The sequence below is a fragment of the Nymphalis io genome, chromosome 25, assembly GCF_905147045.1.
Source record: "Nymphalis io chromosome 25, ilAglIoxx1.1, whole genome shotgun sequence".
Lineage (NCBI taxonomy): Eukaryota > Metazoa > Arthropoda > Insecta > Lepidoptera > Nymphalidae > Nymphalis > Nymphalis io.
In genome coordinates this window covers 6,845,125-6,857,795 of record NC_065912.1, presented here as the reverse complement: position 1 = coordinate 6,857,795, position 12,671 = coordinate 6,845,125, and the positions used below count along the sequence as shown (strand labels likewise).

The 12,671-nt window shown below is 36.4% G+C and overlaps 2 protein-coding genes across 2 annotated transcripts in view; one reads left to right on the top strand and one right to left on the bottom strand.

The window, feature by feature from the left end:
• LOC126778191 (uncharacterized) overlaps window positions 1-6,790 on the bottom strand; it is a 23,842-nt gene extending 17,052 nt beyond the window's left edge. The window contains exon 1 of the mRNA XM_050501654.1: window positions 6,460-6,790. The gene's annotated coding sequence lies outside the window, so the exon portion shown is untranslated. The remainder of the gene's footprint in view (window positions 1-6,459) is intronic.
• The window catches only part of LOC126778105 (uncharacterized), a 20,906-nt gene continuing 13,578 nt past the window's right edge, over window positions 5,344-12,671 (top strand). The window contains exon 1 of the mRNA XM_050501487.1: window positions 5,344-5,367. The gene's annotated coding sequence lies outside the window, so the exon portion shown is untranslated. The remainder of the gene's footprint in view (window positions 5,368-12,671) is intronic.

Below are 12,671 nucleotides of genomic sequence, written 5' to 3'. Positions count from 1 at the left end.
ACCTTCCTCAAGAATTGGGCAATCTAATGCAAAAATAAATAAATAAATGTTAAATCCGAATACTTCCAAAGATTAGCGCGTTTAAACAAAAGAAAATAAGTACTCTTTTTTATTATATTACTCCAAATTATTGACTAACAAAATTAAAAAAAAAAACTAATGTTATTATGATTCCAACCAGCGATTTTTTGTAAATACTCTATTATTATTTAAAAAATAAAAGCAATAATTGTTTTTTGTCAACAAAGAGATATGGAACGAATACATAAATATTGTTATTTTAATAGTTTTGACTGTCAAACAATTTTTATTATAAATATTATATGATGATTATATAGGCCTCCGCATCTTTGACAGATGATTTAAGCGGCATCGCGAAGGCACTTGCGTTCATGACTGAAAAGACCAATGCGAGAGAGGATCCTTCGGCCGCACTCACGACAAGTGTATGCGCCCCCAGATGGGCGGGGGTTTGAAGCCCGCTCATGACGCCTAGTTCGTTTTTCTTTTAGTAATTTAAACCAGGCATCGTCACGCTTTGATTGACCTTCGTGAATAAGGCATCGCCACTTGGCACGATCCTCTGACAGTTCCTCCCATCGATTGCTAGGGATGTTAAACGCAACCATATCACGCTTAGCGCAATCTTTGTAACGGAGCATAGGCCGCCCAACAGACCTCTTTGCATCCACAACCTCTCCCAGTAGTATTTTCCTTGGAAGACGAGTCTGCTCCATTTAATGCACGTGTCCCAGCCACCGTAACCGTTTTTTTTTTGAGAATGGCCATGATGCTAGGCAGCTGTGCCTCGCCTAGAATAGACTCGTTTGTCACGCGATCCTGCCATGTGATGCCCAGAATGTTCCGAAGACAGCGCAAGTGAAATGTGTTTAGTCGGCGTTCTTGTTTTGCGTACATTGTCCACGTTTCAGCTCCATACAAAAGTGTGCTTAGGACACATGATTGGTAAACAAGCATTTTCGTTTTTACCGTAAGGTGTCTGTTATAACAAACCCTTGTACAGAGCCTCCCGAACGTAGAGGCTGCTTTGCCGATTCGGATTCGATCTTTGCATCAAGCGAGAGATTGCTCGACAAATGCGACCCAAGGTAGCAAAATTTGTTAACCACCTGTAAAGGTGCGCCGTTAAGCAAGATGACTGGTTGCTCTAAACATCCTTGCGCTAAAATAACGGTCTTCTTGCAGTTTATGGACATTGAAAAGAGGTCGCACGCTCTGGCAAATTTGTCCATTAGACTCTGGAGTTGAGCTTGGTCATGAGCAACGAAGGCAGCGTCGTCAGCGAAGAGGATACTATCTACAAATAGGTCCTCCCTGTGGCGTTTGGACTTGAGCATTGAGATGTTGTACAGCCTACCATCGGTTCGCGTGTGTAAGTGGACGCCTTGCTGTTCATCTCCAAAAACAACCTTCAGAAGCATCGAGAAGAACATTCCGAACAAGGTGGGGGCCAGTGCACAACCTTGACGAACACCACGGCGTACGTCGAATGGCATGGATGTGTTGCCATTGTTCAGGACGGTGACTTCCATATCTTCGTGGAACGATTGCACTATACTTAGGAGTTTTGGGGGGCATCCAATTCTGACAAGAACCGAGTACAACCACTCTCTGCTCACGGAGTCAAAAGCCTTGCTTAGGTCTACAAATGCAATGACTAGGGGGTATGTTGCTCCCTACACTTTTCTTGTAGCTGTCTGAGTGAAAATATCATGTCGACAGTTGCCCGTTGGAACCTAAAACCATATTGTGCCTCAGGGTATACGCGGTCGGCGAGCCTTTGTAGTTTGCCTAAAATGGCCCTGGCAAAGGCTTTACCGACGATGCTAAGTAGAGATATTCCGCGGTAACAGTTCAGTCGCCACGATCGCCTTTACCTTTATAAAGAGTAACGATGTTAGCATCTTGCATATCCTGAGGGACGTAGTTTTCTTCCCAGCACTTAGCCAGGTGGTTATGAAGGATGGGCAAGAGGCACTCAAGCTTAACGACTTCGGTGACAACATCGTCTTTTCCGGGGCTCTTTCCGCATTTGAGCTTCTTGACGGCCAGATAAAGTTCCTCTACTGTAGGTGCAACGTCTAGCTCGTGCCAAGTTGCCAGATTCGGGACAAGCTCCACTGCTTCGGGCTGAATATCCACTGGGCACGAGTAGAGCCCCTTTTAGTATTCTACCCATATTGCCATCTGACGGGTGTTGTCTGTTATAACAGAACCGTCAGTTTCCTTGAGAGGTGTTGTCTTTTTTGGGGTAGGTCCAAGAGCTCTTTTGATGCCCGCATAAATCCCGCGTTTGCGTACCCTTGGATGCTTTGGCAAAGCTCTGTCCAATACGCATTTACAATGAAACGCATGCTACCCTGGAGTGAGGCTTTTGCCTTCGTGAGATCTTCACGCGTCGCATCGCAAGGGTTAAGGCGAAAATTTAAAGCGGCTTGGCGTTTTGAGTCAATCAAGAGAAGTAAGTGCTCCTCGTTTTCTTGAAACCAGTCGTAAAGATTTTGCCTTTTGATAGCCAAAACCCTTGCCTGCAGTGTCAGTGAGAACAGACTTGACTTTTTCCCATTCGACTCGCTCTGGTGCCGTACTGTCCCAAGTTGCAACTTCTTCGCGGACGAGTTCCCCAAATGACTCCACTACTTCCATGTCACGAGTCTTGAAAGGTTTTATTTTTTTTTGACCGAGTGGCTTGGAAGAGTGGATTCTCCTAGGGACAAGTCGGAGTAGCAACGAGGCTGTGATCGGTGTCGCACTCGGTACTGTGAAACGCCCGCGTGTGGAACGTTTCCCGTAGATCCCTCCTTCTTGTAAGAGCAAAGTCTAATTGGTGCCAGTGTTTAGATCGAGGGTGCATGCACGAGACTTTCCGCATCATTTTGCCTTTAAAAAAGGTGTTGGTAAAACTCCAACAATTGTTGTCCGTTGTCGTTAAGCTTGCCTATGGCGTGTGCACCGAGGCATTCAGGCCAGGCTGATGTGCCCTGACCGACGAGGGCATTAAAGTCACCCAAAATGTGCAGTCTGTCAGTTGGATTCACCCTGCGCACTGTCTCATCGAGCCGACCGTAGAATTGATCCTTGGTCTCAGGTTTTGAACTAAGCGTCGGTGCTTAAGCGGAAATTAGCGTGACAAAGCCGCTTTTTGTATTTAGACGCAAGACCATAATCCGCTCGGAAACACCTACAGGTGTCTCTATGGCGTTGATGAGATGGTTTCGAACCGCGAAACCTACACCATGCTCTCGTGTTTCCAAGGAACTCTTGCCCTTCCAGTAAAAAGTGTAGTTAGCTTCACGCAAAGACCCTTCGTCTTCAGTCTGGTCTCTTGTAAGGCTACAATATCAATATGGAGCCTTTTAAGCTCCACGTCGATACTGTAAGTTTTGAGCAGTTCTTGGGCGCAATCGGAGCTTCCATAGGTGTTCGGGAAGCCTGTCCTCATCGTTCGGACATTCCATGTCGCAAAGCGCATGTTGCATGCAGCGTTGGTGTGGGTTCTGGGATTTTTGTTCCTTTGAGTTAATGTCACAGCGTCAACGTCTAGCTGTAATGCTTGTGTTCCGTTAACCCAGGCGGAACAAGTTAACGCTGAGGCGGATCAGCACCTTATTGATCAGGGGCTATCCGACTTAAAGCAGGCGGTAGCTGATCAATGGATCTACGATGGATCCTCCTACTGTCAAGAGTGGCCCCTGGCGTCCGCACTTACGCCTATTCGTGCTGACTTATAACCAATGACTGCCACTCTCCGTGTTGTTTTCCACCTGCAAGACAGGTGAACGAAGTGTCCTCTCCGTGGATGCTGCTACGTCTACTACTGCCTTAGCCCAGTATTGGGACATTGACAGGCTGTTACAGTTACAGTATAGCTTCTCGTCCCGGCTTAGCTCGAAAAATAAAGGTCAAAATAAAAAGTTTATATTGTAATAGGTATAACTCTATTGTTTTTTGCGGCACACGTAAAGCATCCAGTCGGCATGATTTTTTCCGACATCGTCAACCATCTTCATCTTATTTCAGCCAATTACACAAGTATATTATTAATAATGAACAATATTTTCTTAGAACAAGAATTTCTTAGAAAAGAAATGTCGACGTTAACTTAATAAGTTAACGTCGACATTTCTGTACACCTATAAAACCTTTAGAAGGACACTTGTACGAAATGATTGAGATTAATCCGGAGGGAGACTATATTAAGGGATAAAAAGATTTTCAAGATTTTAATAAAAGAGCAGATACTTAAAATAATAAAGAAGAAATCATGTAATTTATGTATCGTAATATTTTTCATACAAAAATATTCCAAACATAATATTCCATAATCCTTCCGTCATGATTCATTAACGATTCATTAATTACAATATTTTTTTACGTTTTATATAAACGTAAAAAAATATTTTTTATTATGTTATAAAACTCTTAAGGTGAGTAAAGATTTAGCATTTATTTGTAACGAAATAATTAACCACTCTAGCCCCTAATGTATCACCGCTTCACAAACTGAACTTCGAGCACCACGCTCACAACCACAGTCCTCTGTCCAACAGGGAATTGTCTGGCAGCTTTAATAAAGATACACACAGATGACGAACATAATTTTGCATTAAAGACATTTAAAAGACAACTGTTAAATGTTATAATTTATGACGTGACAAAATATCTAATATGGCGGACAAAAGCCATCAGATGGTGCCTTTTTTGTTTCTAAATATTCTAACGGGTATATAATGTCATCGGGTTTATTATTCAATGTTATCTAATTTTCCACTTTATAGAATTTAATTAAATGTATGAATACAAAAACAAAATGTTGTAATGTCGAAACGCTTCGTTTATTTCCTCGTTTTATTCAGTAATATAAATCGAGGAAAGTATTTGATCATTCTTCATTATCTCAAGTAGGCATAATGGAGAGAAACTTTGTTGATTAATTCCTCATTTATAACTATAAAAACAAATATCTCGTTATATTACCAATTATACAGCATTCGTATAAAATTATCAAATTCCTTCATGACATTGGCGATTTTTAATGGCTTTTAGTGGAGTAATCTTTGCCTGTTAAAATAACTAAAAAAGGTACATGCGATCGTTAGACGATGTTTTATTTATGTTAAATGTATAATTTTAAAAATAATGCTTATTTATTTTTTAAATTATTAAAAAAATATTGATTACAATTGAAAGTTATTATAACTTTAAATTAAAATCAGTGCATTGTTTTTGATAAATGAATTTATTGGTTCTGTGGAAGGGTCTAGAAAAATGTCATAAGATATTTGACGTCATAAAATAAAATAATGTAAGTGAGTGCCATTATCGTCATTCGGGCATCAATGGAATGTAAGTACTGTTGTGTTTATTATTCATTTTATAAGTCGATAAGGTGTCGTGTATCGACCCAGTTTGTCAAATGTTTAATTTTATTATAAAAATTGATTATGCCTAAGGAATCTTCGCCGAAATAAAAATGTTCTAGATGCCCCCGAAAACTCCAGACTAAATTAACAAAAGAAAAATTTAGAAAAATTACTAGTAGGTAGATACGTAAAATGTATAAAATGAAATAAAAATAAAATTTCTGTCGGTGATCCCAAAATAACTCTCTCTTTTTAATTTGCTTGTTACTAATACCATAATATTAACCATAGCCAGTTTATAATCAAATAATTTAAATAAGCACGTGAATATGTTAGTTTTTAACGGATTTTCACGATCTGAAATTTTCACGGAATTCAACGCCAAATGCCGGGGGATTGTTTTAGTTCTAGAATTATTCGTAGGGTCACGTATTTTGGACGTGCTGAGACTGATCCCCCGTAGCAGATGGTCCGTCCCTTCGGTTTGTTTTATACCTCATTACTTTTAGATAGGTTACTGTTATTCCAGTGGAATACGAATTTTTCAAGTAATTTTTGTTCATAAATGTATTCGCTGTGTTAGGAAGGGGGCGCTTATTAGGTAAAAAAGTAGCCTATGTTCATCTTTGGGGTTCAAGCTTGCTTGATACCGAATTTTATCAAAATCGGTTCAGTGGTTTAGCATTTATAATATATATAGATTGAGATATTGTTACTAGAAGCAGACAGTATAGACTATTTGGTAATAAAATGAAATAAGTAAGTCGTGTTGGAAAAAAATAATCTAGATTCACAGATTGTTTTATGATTTCCTTGCTTTCTACTTCTTACTTACATTACTAACCGTGTTTGTTTAATTGTGCCGCTATGGTTTCATGAGAAAAGAAGATCTAGTTTAAAATATATTATTTTATTTATTATTGTATCTGTTTAATTTAGCAAACGTTAAATATGTTGCAGCTATAACATGATGCATTTAAAAGAAAATCTCTAATCGTAAATACTAATATAAAAAAAAAAACAAAATAAAAATGTTCTCAAAATAATATCTAATATAAAATATTTATACACTTACCCGTTACAGTTCTGTTTTATTTTACAAACACTATTTAACTTTTATAAATAATTGCAAACTTCTAAGATATTTTGTCACGTATTGACAATTTCTAAGCAATGTTCATGATTCACGCACCGGTAAATGTTTACCACGTAATCATTTTCTACTGGCTTAATTATTTTTTTTATAATCTGTAGATAAAAAAATCTCTAGATACTCTTTAAGAAAAATATTACAATAACACTGGCTTAAAATACCACTTTTAAATTACAATGTTTCGAAAAGTAAATACGTTTAAAAATCGAATATTCTTTCGCGGCGTTAGCGCAACGTCGGCACGCGTCGGTATTCGTTTTTCATCTGAACTGAGTTAGTATCGTCGTCTTTGTCGGTCGTATAGCGTTTGTTCAATCGTGCCATGGAAATTCGAAAACAATTTTGTGTCCTTGACGTGTTCATCGCTTCAACAAGAAATTAAAAGTCCCGTTGGAATCGCGCATCTCTTTCACTCCCTATGGTTGATACAAATGAGTAAAAGAATATCATATGTAATTATCAGTTAGGTGTAAATCTAACTGTCAATGACCGAAGGTTCGAAGGATGAAAATGAGAAATATTATGGATGATTCCAGTTTTGTTAATGTTAATTTAAGTCCTTTAACCTGCTTTTGTAAATTTGTCATTAATAAAGAAATAATTATTTAATATTTAAGTTATACTTTAGACAGGCGATTTAGGATTAGCAAGTACATAAGAATTAAAAAAAAGTGGTAAGCACTACATTACCACTTTTTGCGTATGTATAGAATGGAAATTTTTGTGGGAAATGGTTTATTTTCTTGGCTGATTCCCTTTAATTATCAAGTAAATATTAATTTGATTAGGTATTGATGGCTTCGTTGGTCTAGTGGATAGCTCACAAGGTTGCATACTCCTGGGTTCTAACAGGGGTTTCCGGGTCAGGCCAATTGAGAGTTATGGGTGTTTCTGATCAAAAATTCTCTGTAACAGCCCAGAGTTGTGAAAGGTAGTTAGTGTAAGGCCGTCCTGCGCCTGCACTTTCTCTGGTCATATCGGATATACCATATGAAGCTTAGTAATTTTTTTAATTTCACCTCTTATATCAACTTATTAAAAAGGTTTATATATAAATTGTGTACGCAAACACATGTGCATTCTCTATTCCCTAACTCTCATAATCGAATGGGACGGCAATCGACACAACCCGAAAGAGTTCAGGCGCAGGACCGACAGCTTTAAGTGCTTTCCGAGGCACGGGAGTGTACACACTTCCAACTTCCAGACTCCGGGCTGCTACTGAGAATTTTCTGAACGAAAAACTCAATAACTTTTAATGGGTCCGACCTGGGAATTAAACCCAGGACCTCCAGGTTTGCGGCCTTACATCAAGCCACTAGACCAACGAAGCAGTCACATTAAATATATCCACTCCTTAGCTCAGTAACATTCATATTAACTAAGATACGAGTAAATACTATTGTATTGTAAAATATTAATATACCTATTAACTGTATATTTTTTGTTTAACTTCACCTGTTTGTGAGGATCAAACCTCGAATTTTGAACTTTAAGCCCATGGACTTTAGCTGTAATTTTGCACGCATTACGTGCAACATTTATATTCTTTTGGACTCATATCGTATCTCAATCGTATTATGTTGAAAAGTTATAAAGATATTATTGTATCATTTAAAATAATATTTTAATTATTATATTCGGATATTTCAAGACGGTGTTCTGCAATGAGTACCTACGGATATCCTAAAGATATAGGTTACAGATATATATAATTGAGTACAATGAGCTTTTACATGATACTCTGCTGTAAGTTGGCAAGGCATTGGGTATTCTGCTGATACCAGATGATCATGTAGCATCAGGATTACCATATTATTGTAATATCACTGAAAACATAGTATACTAAATTCCAGTAAAAGTTGCTCAACTCCCTCGAACAACTAGGAAAGAGCTGATCTTTAAACAGCTCAATATTCTTGAATCATAACTAAGAACAATCTCGATCAAGTCACCTTTCAACAGTACATTCCAGTAACAGCCTGTAAATGCCCCACTGCTGGGCTAAGGCCTCCTCTTCCTTTTTGAGGAGAAGGTTTGCAGCTTATTCCACCACGCTGCTCTAATGCGTGTTGGTGGAATACACATGTGGAAGAATTTCGATGAAATTAGACACATGCGGGTTTCCTCAGGATGTTTTCCTTCACCGAAAGCACGAGATGAATTATAACAGAAATTAAGCATATGAAAATTCAGAGGTGCTTGCCCGGGTAACCCACGTTCATCGGTTAAGATGCACGCGTTCTTACCACAGGGCCATCTCGACTTTTTCAAACAAAAACTAAATCGAATTCGGTTCATCCGTTTAGGAAATACGATGTCATAGACGTATACACACCTTTTTTGCATTGGGGCTTAAAAATTATCAAGTGAGTCGGTATTCGAAATTTCATTAATGAAATACGAATTGAGTTCGTACAGAAAAGTTATTTATAAATTTTAAGATTGGTGGGCGATAACTTTAATTATTGAGGTAATGCTAGGGGCTTATGGTGAATTATGTGAACCCCTGTTAGGCCCTCCATAGGAGGCCGTCCGGTCACAGAACGGATGTACAGAGTATATAAATATAATCATTATTAAATAATTTCCTTAAATTCAGCTTCAACCATCAAAACAAAGCTGTTTGGCGGTAGAATATCTGATGAGTCCTATCAACAAGTAAATGTACGATATGGAAACAGTTATATAGTTTTGCACACGTAAGCTCCATGTACTTCGAAAGCGGTGTTACCATAAATTGTATACCGTTAGACTCGATGCCCGATGGTTGAATATCAGCGTCATATAGAATATTATTAATACAAGAAATATAACGTAGCTGTAAATGTTTGTCTAATAATTATACTAGTAAATAGTTCTGTTTTTCACACAAGATTTGTTGAAGTGTACAGTTTTTTGACTTCATTAACAAAGCGTTTTTTTTTTATAGAATAGTATGGCGGACGAGCATATGGGCCACCTGATGGTAAATGGTCACCAACGCCCATAGACAGGCATTGTAAGAAATGTTAACCATCGCTTACATCACCAATGCGCCACCATCCTTGGGAACTATATGTCCCTTGTGCCTGTAATTACACTGGCTCACTCACCCTGCAAAGCGGAACACAACAATACCAAGTACTGCTGTTTTGCGGTAGAATATCTGATGAATGTGAAGCGTATAAAATCATCGGTGTAAATGCGTGATTGACGCACTAAATTACACGTGATTCCATTGTTATAATGTCTGAATGTTGGTATAAGGCATCTTAATTATTTTTGATCATATGTTTAGTAACATATTCATTTTTTTTAATTTTTTTTTTATTTAATTTATTTTCCAAAAACCAATTAACAAATTTTTAAATTCAAAATTAATATGATTTATGATTTTATTTTGCAGACAAATCTATGTAACCAACAATCGGTTTTTTTATATTATATTCTACCACGTTATTTCAATTCGTATTGATATATGTTCATGTCGTTGATTTCCATTATATTATGCAGGTATCCTCACGATGTCCAAATTTAACACCGAACAAGAGATGCATTTATAGGACACTAAGCTCATTTCAACTCAGTGGTGCTTGCCCTGGTTTCAATTGGTTAAGATTCAATTATCTATCCACCGAGCCTCTGCTCAAGAGCCACCCAATTTCAACCAGTAGGTGTGTTTGAGCCTTGTCTGAACTTATCAGCAAAAGTATTTCCAAGTATGGTGAATATATTACATATATTCCAGACTGGTATCAGTCAGCCGTGAGTCAGAATGCGTTGACTCCAAATAAATACAATAAGCTTTATCGATTTTAAGGATGTAAAATTATTGAATTATTTAAAAAAAAAAAATAACCTGAGTAGTTTTCTCTTAAAAAAGTTATAACTAGAGCGCCCACATCCATATAATATAGACAAACAGATTCATGTTTTTGCTCTTAAAAAAATATAAGGCGTTTTCATCAAGTAAGTTATTTTCAAAGACATATAATAGTATAAGCTTTTGTTACGCACAATTGTAGAGATATTTGAGCCTGTTTTTTATCTTTCGGGTCTTAAGACGTCTTTGTTCCTCTTACGATGTTATGGATGCGTGATGATGCAAGATTATAATATCACAATGAACAATACACTTTGCATATATTATTAAGATATGATATAAATTATTATTTATGCCGTTTAAATGTTAACCAGGATATAACTCTTCGAAACATTTTCTTTTTTTTAATGTGATTCATTGTGACAAATGGCAAAATTTTATTAAAATAACATTTAAACAAGTTCCTTCTATTTAAAATTCTAATTTTAGCCGGCATCTTCCTAAAATGTCGTTAAAAATGTTAAAGGACGAAAGGTCGTTCAGTTTTTATAAGAGACTTGGAGTTGTCTAATTGATTAAACTGAATAAACATGATCATTTTATACTGTAAAGCTTAAATATTAAAATGCGTTTTTTATTTTAACAGTTTTTTTCTAGCAAGTAAAGCTAAATGCTGGCCTAAAACTCTCCTTTTTGGGGGTACGGCTTGGAGGTCATTCCACTATGCTGCTCCATCGCGGGTTGGTAGATACACAGATTATAATCCGACATACGCAGGTTTCCTTACGTTATTTTCCTTCACCGCCGAGCACAAGATGAATCATTACAAACACAAATGAGTTAAGATAACACATACACAATATTCTAAATAAATTTTAAATAACTTCGACTCGGGTCTGAAAATTATTCTTTTATCTAATGCAAAGTAAGAAGATGCAATTTTAAATATGTATAAGCTGAGCTTGTTTTTCCCGCTCACGTAATACTTTTATTCCATTTAAATGAAAAGGCTTCGAGCGGATAGTCGCAAGGGAATAAATAAAATAGTGTTTGACACAACTGTAAATAAAAATGTATATATAATTAGTTTTCGCCCACAGTTTCGCTTGCGTTTGAGAGGGGGGGGGATGTAAAAAATTTGCCTATGTCCTTCCTTAGGGTTCAAATTTCATCAAATTCAATTCAGATTAATATTATAAAATGCAACAGAGTACTTTCGCATTAATAATGTTACTATAGGTTTGAAAATTGATAGTTTTTATTAAAACAATTGTAAGTAAGTTAACGGGTTGATCCTTTATCTGCTTCTGCTTATAAACAATAACAATTTTTTAATGAAACAAGTTCGTGGTTTTAGACGAAATACATTAGATTCTAATTAAAGTGATTTATTTCTACTTTCTAACACATTTAAATTACTTTGTTTTTTTTTTTTTTAATCATTAAACGAAATCCTACAAATGAATTAGTCAATAAATGTATGTCAAATAATTTTTGCCGGAAGTTAAATATTGTTTAGGTGCTGAGCCCATCCAAGACTGCATAAAATAGTCATGGTCTGGGAATAACATCCTACAATTTAAAAACAAAGTTAAATTGTCTTAAAGATATTTTTTGAAATAGTCTGTTTTGCAAATTCACAGAAGTACTTTTAGTATAATTATTTGTTCGGTTTGAACATGGTTTGGATACGAAATAAGTAATAAAAATACATATCGAATGTGTGGTATAATATAGTCATATATATTGCAATGTTTCTGGATTTTTAAAACCCGCTGAGCTTTTTTCCGGTTCTTTAGGTCAGGTAGTTTTTTATTTGACAATCAATAAGTGTAATGCTTCTATATTGAATAAAAAATATTCAAATGTTTTGTTGTGATTTACAAAACACATTGTTGGGTTGTTTAAAATAGAGTTACTTTTTGCAATAAAAAAAGTATTAAGAAATTGTATTCAGATTTGGACGGCGAATTAAGCTACTTTAGGGGCCTATAGAATAAGTTCGGAAACGTTCTTTTTTTTTATATAAGGAATGTTTAACTGTCAGAATCCAGGATTTATCTGTAATTATGAAGGTAAGAATAATTTAATAAAAAGAAAATCGAAAAACGATACGTCCCTAAGAGTTGACTACATGAATAATACGAAAAAAAGTTTTTCTAAAACAAAACATTATGACAAATTGTTCTTTTTATCATAACTAGTTTCCGCCCGCGGCTAGGATGTGTGTATGGAGAGGTGGGGGGGGATTGTGGTAATCTTAAGTGTATCGCTAACGACGTTTATATAAAATTTCATAATGATCGGTTGATAAGTTAAGATGTAAAGC